The following is an 11044-nucleotide window of genomic DNA, read 5'->3' as shown; positions in this document are numbered from 1 at the left end:
ATTCTATAATTAACAGGAATAAATACTTTAATTCTTGATAATAGCCACAAATTACTAGATATTTTCTTCCTAAGAAATTTTATATGCGTATCCCATTTAAGGTTTTCATTTATATATATGCCAATAATTTTATCACCTGTTGTGATTTCCAGATTTAAGTCTTTATATTTCAAATTTAGAGGTTGATTAACTAATTTTGTCCGCTTCTGGGGTGTCGTTATCAATATTACTTTTGTTTTTGAAGCATTTAATACCATGCCATTGTTTAGACACCATGTACTGACGTTATTCAAAGCAGCTTGTAAATTCATTTCAACTTCAAATTTAGATTTATTTGTGTCATATATTGTAGTATCATCTGCATACATATCAACGTTTGAAACATTATCCTGTACATACATAGGCAAGTCATTTATGAATAAAATAAATAAAAGAGGCCCTAGAATAGACCCTTGCGGGACCCCGCATGTCGTAATTTGCTTATCAGAGAGAACACCGTTTAAGTTCACCGCTTGAGTTCTATTTGTAAGATAAGACTTGAACCATTTAATAGTATTATCTCCACATTTGTAAATTTGTAATTTTTTTAATAGTATTTCGTGGGAATCATAAATCGAATGCTTTAGAAAAATCTAACATAACTGTAACTTTTGGCTCTACCATCGTTAGAATAACGACAAATGTAGATAAAGTTTCGTTCGATATTTTATTTTGTCATTTACACATCAAAACATGTCCAACCCGTGTAACCACTGGAATGGCAGTAACAGTGAAACGTCCTGCAATTACATAAATAACATTGTCTTACAATACTGGAGACATTACTAAATAACTTATCATTATAAGAATGATAAAGAATGACATGAAGGTTAAAATGGTTATGGAATGAAATATACATTTTAACAATGAGTTTAGGGTGAGTGACTGTTCTTTATACAATAGCCTATACTATACATCAAACAACATTGTTTTCATACTTACAAAGTATCTGGTACTTTAGACACGTTACCCCAATCAAACTCTGGCTTTCGCTCTCAAACCGGGACTGGAGGACCTGGTGAAATATGAGCTGTAACAAACCATGCAGTTGTTAAAGTGACTTGTAGAGATGAAATCGTGAGGTTTATTATAAATTAAGGTTAAATGACGTTCAAAACAGCCCGCAAAAATATCAAAGACAAAACCCGGTCCGACATCACAAACAAAGACGGAAATACAGAAATAGACAAAGCCTACGCTCTACTTACATTTGTCTAATAGAATATGGATATCTAATGAAGCTGTTATGACACTAAATTAATATGCCATTCTATTATACGTGTCGATATCTCCCGATACGATCTACTACAAAACTGCCAGTATCTCTGGCTTCCTCTCGTGGAGAAAACTTACTTAACCCAAAGAAAATATACATAAAGGTTACACTACACTATTGATTTTATCACCCTGTCACATAACAACGCCTACAAATTCTCCATCATTTAAAGCTGTTAACCATTTATCTATCATACATACTAATGCGGTTTCGCAGCTATGTTTTTTTCTAAATCCACTTTGGGATTTACATAATAATTTATAATGATTAAGGTAATTAACAAATGAATCATGCACATGTTTTTCAATCAATTTTGAAAGAGTAGGTAAAATTGATATTGGCCTATAGTTATTTACATCATTTGATGAACCTTTTTTAAATAAAGGATTAACTTTGGCGCATTTCCATTCATCTGGGAAAACACCTTGTTTTATACTACAATTTATAACATACGTAAGACTATTTGATATAACATCGGCTGATAATTTTAAAAGTGTTGGCCCTATTTGGTCAAGTCCTGTAGCTTTGGATACATCTAAATTATTTAACATTTTACACGTTCGGGATTCCGTAATCAGAGGAATGTGAAAATATATATAATCAGGAACTTTTGTTTGACAAAATCATTTACTTTATTAAAATTTGAAGTTGGAATAGGTTCTTTTAAGTTAGCTGCTACGTTTACAAAAAAGTTATTAAAAGTATTTGCAATATCTTGGTTATCAGTAATATCTATTCCATCTTTATGAATGTTTTTTATTAAATTACAGTTGTTTGTCTTTTTTGTAGACGCACCATGTTCTTTAAATATTTTCCAAACTGTTTTAGGGTCTGATTTTCCTTCCTCAATTTTTCTTTTATAAGATTCTTTTTTAGAATTATCTATCAATGTACAAACTTTATTTCTTGAAACTCTGTAGTTATCCATATCATTTTTAGCCTTAAATTTATCACGTTTTTTAATTTCATCTAAAATATCAGGTGTAAACCAATCTGGTTGTTTTATGTGTTTAACTCTGTGAATTCTAATTGGGACGTGATTATCTACAACACTTGAAAAATTAGATACCCAAGTGTAAAGTACTTCATTAGTATAAGTGTTGTTTAGATTACCCCAGGGGATTCTGATAAGATCTGATAAAAATGACTCCTCTGAAAATGACCTAAATGATCTGTATTTTATAAAATTATGTGAATTGATTTTTTCTTTATAATTTAACTTTCTTGTACATAGGATCGGATAATGATCGCTAATTCCTATTTTGGGCACGCTTACATTACATATATTTTGATCACAATTAGTATAAATGTGGTCTATTAAAGTTTTTGAAGTTGAACATTCACGCGTCGGCTGCTTAATTAACTGTTTTAATCCTAGTGATAAAATATAGCTAGACCATTCATCATTTATTTTGGAATTTAATAAATCTCGATTTATATCGCCTAAAATTATTATTTCTTTTTCTTCAAGTTGAACATTTTCTATATGAGTGTCAAATATTTCTTTCCATGCAACTTTAGATTCTGGATGCCTGTAAAGTGAACCAATTAAAAAAGATTTACATTTTGTTGGCATAATTTCTAACCAAATTATTTCTATATAATCTCCTTCTAAATCTAATCGTCGTATGCAATTTACGTTTTGTTTTACATATACTGCCAAACCTCCACCGCCATTGAATAAACGGTCGCGACGAAAAGGTACTTGATATCCATCTATATGAAATGTTTCAGTTTTATGGTTTTCATTGAATTTCGTTTCACTTATACCCATTATATCTATTTTGTTTTTCTTAGATGTTAGCATTAATTGTAATTCATCAAATTTAGAAGACAGTCCAGCTACGTTTAAATGACCGATGGTTAAACCTTTTTAATTATTTAATCCTAAATTAGTTAAATTTATGTAATAAAAACGTTATGTTTTCAATATATAAATGGTTTGATTAACCAATGTTTATTGAGGAAGTACTACAAACTTTTTTTTATTCTGATTCATAAGGAAACATGTAGCGCAAAAACAATGAATTGAAAAATTATTTTTCCCATCAAATGTTTCATGTTGTTAGATAAAGATTTCAGAAAAATATACCAATTAAAACTTATTATATGAGAGCTCTTGACGTTTTCTTCTAATTGCGAACGGTCGAAATGAAAATGATGCGATATAAATATTTTAATTGATTGCCCGTTATCATCTGTAATAATCATGTGAAAAAGACAAAGTTAATGTTCATAATGTGCGTGCTCTAATTAACACCTGTTGTTATTTTAATTTTCCTTTAAGTGTAATTGGTATTTCCATTTATGTGTAACTGTATAATATGTTCATTGCAATTCTCATTTTGTCATGCATGTATGACATGAGTTTACTGAATAAACTTGAATCTTGAAACAATTAAAATCCCTGAACATTCTATGTGTGTATTAATCGTTCAAACTAGTCAAGTTAAAAGCAAATCGTACGTGCTGCACTTTTTATACATGTTGTTATCTAAACGTCGTCATCAAGTGAATATCTGTTTACGTTAGTTGCGATTTCATATTCGTACTTTCTTGCATTTATAGGCAAACATCGACGCGGTAAAAGTTTAGTTTATTACTTTATGAGTGCACGATAAATAAATTAAGCCTGGCCAAACAAAGTGGTCACAAAGTAACTTAATCATACGTTGTATGCTATTCGGATTGGAGGAAATGACATTCTTGTTATTGTCAACGATTGTGAAAAGAACCAACCTGTACTCATCTCCAATTACAACAGTGATCGTTATCAAACAAATATTTAATATCGCGCCGCGGGTACTTTGGTATAACTTAACATATTTAGCTAAAATGAACGGGATTTTGTTGTGTCTCCCTATTTTAGAGATCGTTATTGACGCTATTCATTGAATTTGCGAGATCTTTTCTATTTTCTACAATGAACAGGAAATATATATTTAGCATCTAAAGACAGCCAAATTGGTTCAGAAAAAGCAGCGTATACTAAGGTATTTAGTTAGGATTGACCCATCATATTTTCCGAATGCCGAACTGCATCAATAACTATTTTAATATTAGCATACCCCAATATATTCACAGACTTAAAACGAAATAGAGATGATCAAAGCTATTGTTTTATTATATAATCTTGTAACATGTACATGTATTTGCAAAATGTAATACATGTCCTTTGTAATTGGAGGATCTAGTTTTAAATGATGTCTTGTTTTACTTTTTCCTATATAAACGTATATATACACGTTCAAGTAGAGAGTCATAAAGCAAAATTCCTAGACGCTATTATCGTTTTATCATCTCATAATAAAGATGACTCTAAACCATTCAATACAATAACGCTACAATGGACGTTTAACGATTTATGTATGATCTTCAAATGCAGTTTTATCTGATTTATTGTATTATTTGACCATTATAAGTAAACAATATTGGTATTAAATATACTTTTTTCAATATATTTATACACATGTTTTATGCATGGCTATTTAAATAATAAATTGGTTGTATTCATTGATACATTATGCACAGCTCAGTTGTTAGTTTTATCTTATACAAGACTAGTTTGCCTTATATTTCCAACCTGCATCATTAATCACATGAATTATCGACCGAAATGGAATTGACTTACCAATAGTTTTGCTATTGAAATTTCACTAAAATGAGACATAGCTCCGAGTATGTTTTGTTCTATAGCAAACAACTTTTAGAATGAAATATTGATGATAAAGTTTTTTGAGAAATTAAAATAAAAAATGCTCTAAATGGTGTATTAAAGGAGGTATTCACACTTTTATGCAATAATTCCGAGTATGTTTTGTTCTATAGCAAACAACTTTTAGAATGAAATAACGATGATAAAGGTGTTTGAGAAATTAAAATAAAGAATGCTCTAAATGGTGTAGTAAAGGAGGTATTCACACTTTTATGCAATAATTTAAAAAACGCTGTTTCACATTCTAAATAGTTCGCTTAATACAACATAGTTTAAACAGGATGCAAACTTTAGTGTTCTTTTTCTGTTTCTAACACTAATACGAGAAATTTATACATTCATTATTATTATATATTACGTTTGTTCCAGGAGACCTAAACAATTATAACATACATTTATTTAAAATTTAAAGAAAGGTTACATTCGTTTAAATAAAGATATATTTGTAAATTACCTACTTACCGTTTATTAGAAAAATGGTTGTCCCGTTTTTCAAACGTTTTCTTAATCTTGAAGCTGAATGTTCGAAAATTTGCTTTCATACCAAACAAATTACAGACGAAATCAACTGATCGAACAAAAAATAGAATGCTATATCATAGTTCAAATGTATTTGAACTGTTTGTCGTTGTTATACGTAATACGAACTTCCCGAAAAATTCACACAACAATTCAAAGATAAACTAGGCTTTTTTACCCCACCCACGCCTCAAAATTTGTCAACATTAGCGTGGTCCTCATTCATGTCATCATTACCTGGAAAACGCCCTGTCTTCAAGTGAAACAGACAGGTATCTGACTGAATAACCATGTATCATGAAACACACTCTAAAACTAAGAAAAATGTTTTAAATAAAATTATTATCCGCAATAGTTTTGCTAACAAATTCGACCTTTCAAATTTGCATTCAATAAATGGCGGCGTAGTTATTTGGTTATGTATTCGTGCCCCGCTTAAAAAAAGAGTTTTCGTTATTTTTTGGAACATATATGAAATCAAACTTCATTGATAATGTTAGATGATAAACCCCGTTTAATGGCTCAGGGTAAACGCCGAATACATAGAACACAAAAAAAAATCACAAACAACAAACATGGAACAACAGCATAAAACTCCATAAACAACACAGTGTATATACACGTAACAAAACTTATAAGTATACAGGTATAAATATGCTCATATCTCGGTTAATACTGGCTTGATTTTTTTATCTGAAATTTTCAACAAATATTGCATAGATATACGGTATGTTATTTTATTTATTACATTTCATAAACGATCAGATTTAACACACAAAAATCGATAAATGTGATGACGCGTAAAATGTCAATGTCACAATACATAAAAAAAGAGAATCTGCCACCCACGGTTGAATTCGACCAAGTTTAATAACGTGTGTGTCCACCCTGACTGTTGATCACATCAATGCAGCGTCGACGCATTGACATGACATATCTTTGTACATAGTTTTGGGGCAGTATGGCCCACTCTTGAACAATTTTTGCTTGCAGCTGGGCAATAGTTTGTGGCGCATTTCCATTTCTTCTGACACGGCGATTTAATTCATCCCAAATGTTTTCTATAATGTTTAGATCTGGTGATTTAGGAGGTAAGTCCATAACGTTTACGTTATTGTCTTGAAAAAACTGGGCCGTAGCTATAGCGGTGTGCGCTGGTGCACCGTCTTGCAGAAGACGTAAACCCCTGTTGTTCCTCATTATAGGCAACACCTCGGGCTGAAGCACTTCGTGTTGATACCGCACGGCGGTGAGGTTTCCGTCAATAGAAACTATGTTAGTTTTATGATGTAGAAACACACCCGCCCATACCATAAGTGACCCTCCCCCGTACCTGTCACGTTCGATGACGCAATTTTCATTGAAACGACCCTGTAGTGCCCTGTGTCGCTGTGGCAAAACAATACCCTTAAAGGGACGTCTACACCGCATGTTGGCCAGAGTTCTAAGACGGGTTCTAACCGTCTGTGCAGAGACGTTGCGTCCGTGTGTCCCGCGCGTTTCGCCGGCCGTCGTGGCAGCTGTACGCGTTCGCTGCTGACGATGCACATGTACTATTTGGTCATCTTGCGCGGATGTTGTACAACGTCCACGTGGTCTACGAGACAGATTATCAACACTATTGGTCCTTGTGTATTTCACCATAAGCTTTCGGATGGTATGTCGGTTAATTCCCATTTGTCGCGCAACCGGTCAAAGATACAGGCAGTATAAATTATAACTTTGAAAAATAAATTTAATTTCTAAGGTTATTTTGGACCAAAACTGAATGTCACCAACCTTTTGTTGTAAAACAATAACAAATAATGAAATCAACTTAATGTTGAAACTCACCTGCGAATGCGGAACACCGGCGGTGACTAGCCCGACGGCTACCCCACGTCGTTGAATCGACAATCGTCCCATTTAGTGTTTTTTGGTGTGTGGATTGCCGTACAATCGACATTGACCACGTGCAATTATATTTCGCGCCAACCGACCATTTCCTCGTGCATTTCGAGGTTTTTGTCGTATCATGGCTCAATGCACCGTATTATATATATATATTATATATGTTATATATATAATACGGTGCATTGAGCCATGATACGACAAAAACATCGAAATGCACGAGGAAATGGTCGGTTGGCGCGAAATATATATATATATATATATATATATGTGTGTGTGTGTGTGTGTGTGTGCGTGTGTGCGTGCGTGCGTGCGTGCGTGCGTGCGTGCGTGCGTGCGTGTGTGTGTGTGTGTGTTTATCAAGGATTGGTTACACCATGGCACGGTCAGTAAATCGTTAATTTACTGAAGGTTTAAACCAGTTAACGTGCACAAACCTCACTCTTATCCAAACAATTCTGAATAAAATAAAAATGTAAATCTTTTTCATAGTATGCATTAACTAGAGTAAACTTAGTAATAAACCAGATAATGATAAACTTATAGGTAAACAACAAATTCTTCAATGATTAGGGATCCCAATTGTATCTGCAGACCGATGAATACAATTCAGTTTACCTAATGCAACAGCTTTTCAAAGATACGATTCAGTTATTGTTTGAAACTATGAGCGTCACATCAGTCTGCCTTAGAATAATAAAGGTTTAACAATGTGTGATCATAGAGTTTCATAATAAAAAGACATCATTGTTCTAAAATTGGGAAAAAATAAAGACATTATTAAAAAAAAAACGACATGTATTTGCTAAACTTTTGTTCCATATGATTACCTATGAACAATTTTGAAGAAAAAGACGTCACATTGCCAGCCATATACGTTTTTAAAGATAACTTTAATCTGCAAAGTTTTCATAAAATCAAAGGACTGAAAGTTTAGTTATGTAAGGACGCTATATTTAACCTTTTATTTTGTTTGAGGGATTCATCTTCAAAAACTAGAAGGCAGGTATTGCCGTTATATCCACGGTTTAAATAAAATCCAAGCAATTCATTGAGTCTATCCTCCCAACTACCTGCTGGAAACATTTAAAGTTTACGAATTTTCTTTAAAACATCACCATAAAAGTCGGGATGAGCAATACTATTAGCAATCAGCGATTTAAAACTACTATTGAACTTTGAAATAATACTAAAATGACCAAATTTTGAGACTTTTTTTCTTAATTTATTGTATCTGAAACCCTGTTTTAGAAGTTTTTCCGTCATAAGTTCACTGCGAGAGCTGAAATTTTTGACATCTGTACATATTCTAGCGAATCTTATCAACTGTGCGATAAAAATGATGGTGAACTGGGATCATCTCAATCTAAAGAAGCGTTATTGATTATTTTAAAATTAAAATCTTTACTTTTATCATAAAAAATATATTCAATATACCTTCCCTTACTTGGAGTTGCGTGTCTAAATAGGATGCTTTTAAATTTGATGTATTAGATTGATTAAGTTGCAATTGTGAATGGTATATCGATTTAATATTATCAGTTAATACCGGATTATCCAAACTTAGAATATTGTTAATATATCTAAAAGTTCTTTTGAATTTATCAACTAGGGCGAGATTTTTTGACATATAATAATCGTCGGCTATTTGCCAAAAGGGCTCAACAACAGTTTTATCAAATTTGAGTTAAACATGTATTTTACTTAGTAATAATACACATGTTACTATAAATAGTAACATTTTACTATAGAACTTCGTTCCCGCAATAATGATTATCGTCTCCGCCCGTGAGATTATCACGGCACGTCAGGGCGATTATGGCGTAATTGCCTGACGAAAACGGGAACGTGCACACCGACGTCATTTTCACGAAAATAAAAATGGCGGCCGTATACTTGGTAGGCAAACATTCAAACGTTAAAATCTTAAAAAGGATTAAAATTCGGTGCAATAATAGTGAAATTAGTTTTACCAATAATGACACCTTTCGTGTTTCTGTAACGAGTACTACCCGAAACAGTACCGGATGTTTACATTCGGTAAAGGTCATTTATATAAAGCAGTGAGATAAGGAAATGTTTTGTTGAAACGTTTTTTTTTACTAGATATATATTCGCTGAGAAATTATTCCAGCGAAATGGCTAGGGTCATTCAAGCCGAGATTCTTACGAAACTGCTCCTAGACTTGATCGACCCTAGCTGTGCTCACCTATTGAAATGAACATCACCATCAGCCGATTAAAAACAGGAAATATTTGAAGAAAGGAAAAATCGCAGGCTTATTCTGAAAACACGTACAAAAAGGTTTGCTAATTTGATTTCCAGTCTCTCGTTATATTTCGCAGCTATTGTCATTCAAAACCATTTTGTTATATCTCATTCTAAAGATTTTTAAACTTAATCGCACAAAATCATGTTTTTAAATCCATTTGAAATCATTGACAAATGACAAAACATATGTATTATACAGGATAATACATGGTTGACCATGGCTTTTGGTTGATAATTGCCCCAGTGAAAATAATTGTCCGAGCGCAATTATTTTCACTGGGGCAATTATCAACCAAACGCCATGGTCAACGATGTATTATTCTATAAATAATGTTATCTTCATCTAAAATAAAAATGGTGCACGTGTGGGTTTAATTGGTATGAAAATAATGTGATTCATTTTTCGGCCTATTCTCAGTATTGACAAATTGCCACTGCCAAAAGGGCTCATAAGCATACTGTTACGTGCCAAAAGGACTCGTCAACAAGATTTAGTGCTGATAAGCCCTTCTTGTATTTCAATCTGTCCCTGTGTTTGAAATCAGCTGTCTTATCAGAAATAGTGTTAGGTCTATCTAGTGTAGGGTGTTTGTGGTGAACCAGTAATTGAACTTGATACCATTGTTTTCCCCATCACTTCAGAGATAATTATACAGAAAGTAACACACATTTTTGTGATAAATGGTGACTTTGTTTATATTTTTTGGAAACATACAGAGTTCTTTAAAAGGTAAGAAATTTATTTATTAGTTAAAACTACTTCATAAGTTCATATTTTATATATTAACAAATATAATTACACTATTTTTAAAGAAAAAATGTATTTTAAAAATCCAACGCATTGACTTTGTTGATGAGCCCTTATGGCTGGCGAAAATTTGAACTATATATATATCATATTTTAAATAAGTTATATAATGCCTGAAATATCTCAATATTAAAACAAAACAAACATTTAGCATATATACCTAATAAAAATTGACACTTTCACTGTCTATTTAAATATATTCAACAAAACTGAAATTATTTTGGGAAAAAAACACAACATATCATTTTTATTTCAGTTTTTAAAAAAGCAATATGGATTCAGAATGAACAGATGAAGAATTTTACGCAACCCAAGAATTCGAGAAGAGTGAGTACTAACTTTTTGCTTTTTGTAAAATATACATTATTTTAATAAAGAGAGTATAGTGCCTAAACTCTGGAAATATATATACATAATTATGTCTATTCTATTATTTCTAGATATTTCAATATATGAACTATAATAATGTTTTAATTCATTTCAGATATACCAAATCTGTTACCTAACAAGGAAGATATGGTCGAA

At 32.1% G+C, this 11044-nt stretch overlaps 1 long non-coding RNA gene across 1 annotated transcript; it reads right to left on the bottom strand.

Annotated features, from left to right (window-relative positions):
• Nucleotides 1-687: 687 nt before the first annotated feature.
• LOC128245668 (uncharacterized) lies at nucleotides 688-1429 on the bottom strand. The gene is made up of 3 exons (XR_008263213.1): nucleotides 1248-1429; nucleotides 982-1069; nucleotides 688-779 (listed from the first exon to the last, which is right to left on the bottom strand). It is a non-coding gene; the product is annotated as an uncharacterized LOC128245668 (long non-coding RNA).
• Between the last annotated feature and the right edge of the window lie 9615 nt (nucleotides 1430-11044).

The sequence above is a fragment of the Mya arenaria genome, chromosome 9 (genome assembly GCF_026914265.1).
Source record: "Mya arenaria isolate MELC-2E11 chromosome 9, ASM2691426v1".
NCBI classification, from domain to species: domain Eukaryota; kingdom Metazoa; phylum Mollusca; class Bivalvia; order Myida; family Myidae; genus Mya; species Mya arenaria.
Note: the sequence above shows the minus strand (reverse complement) of the source record. Positions and strands in the feature narration are given on the sequence as shown.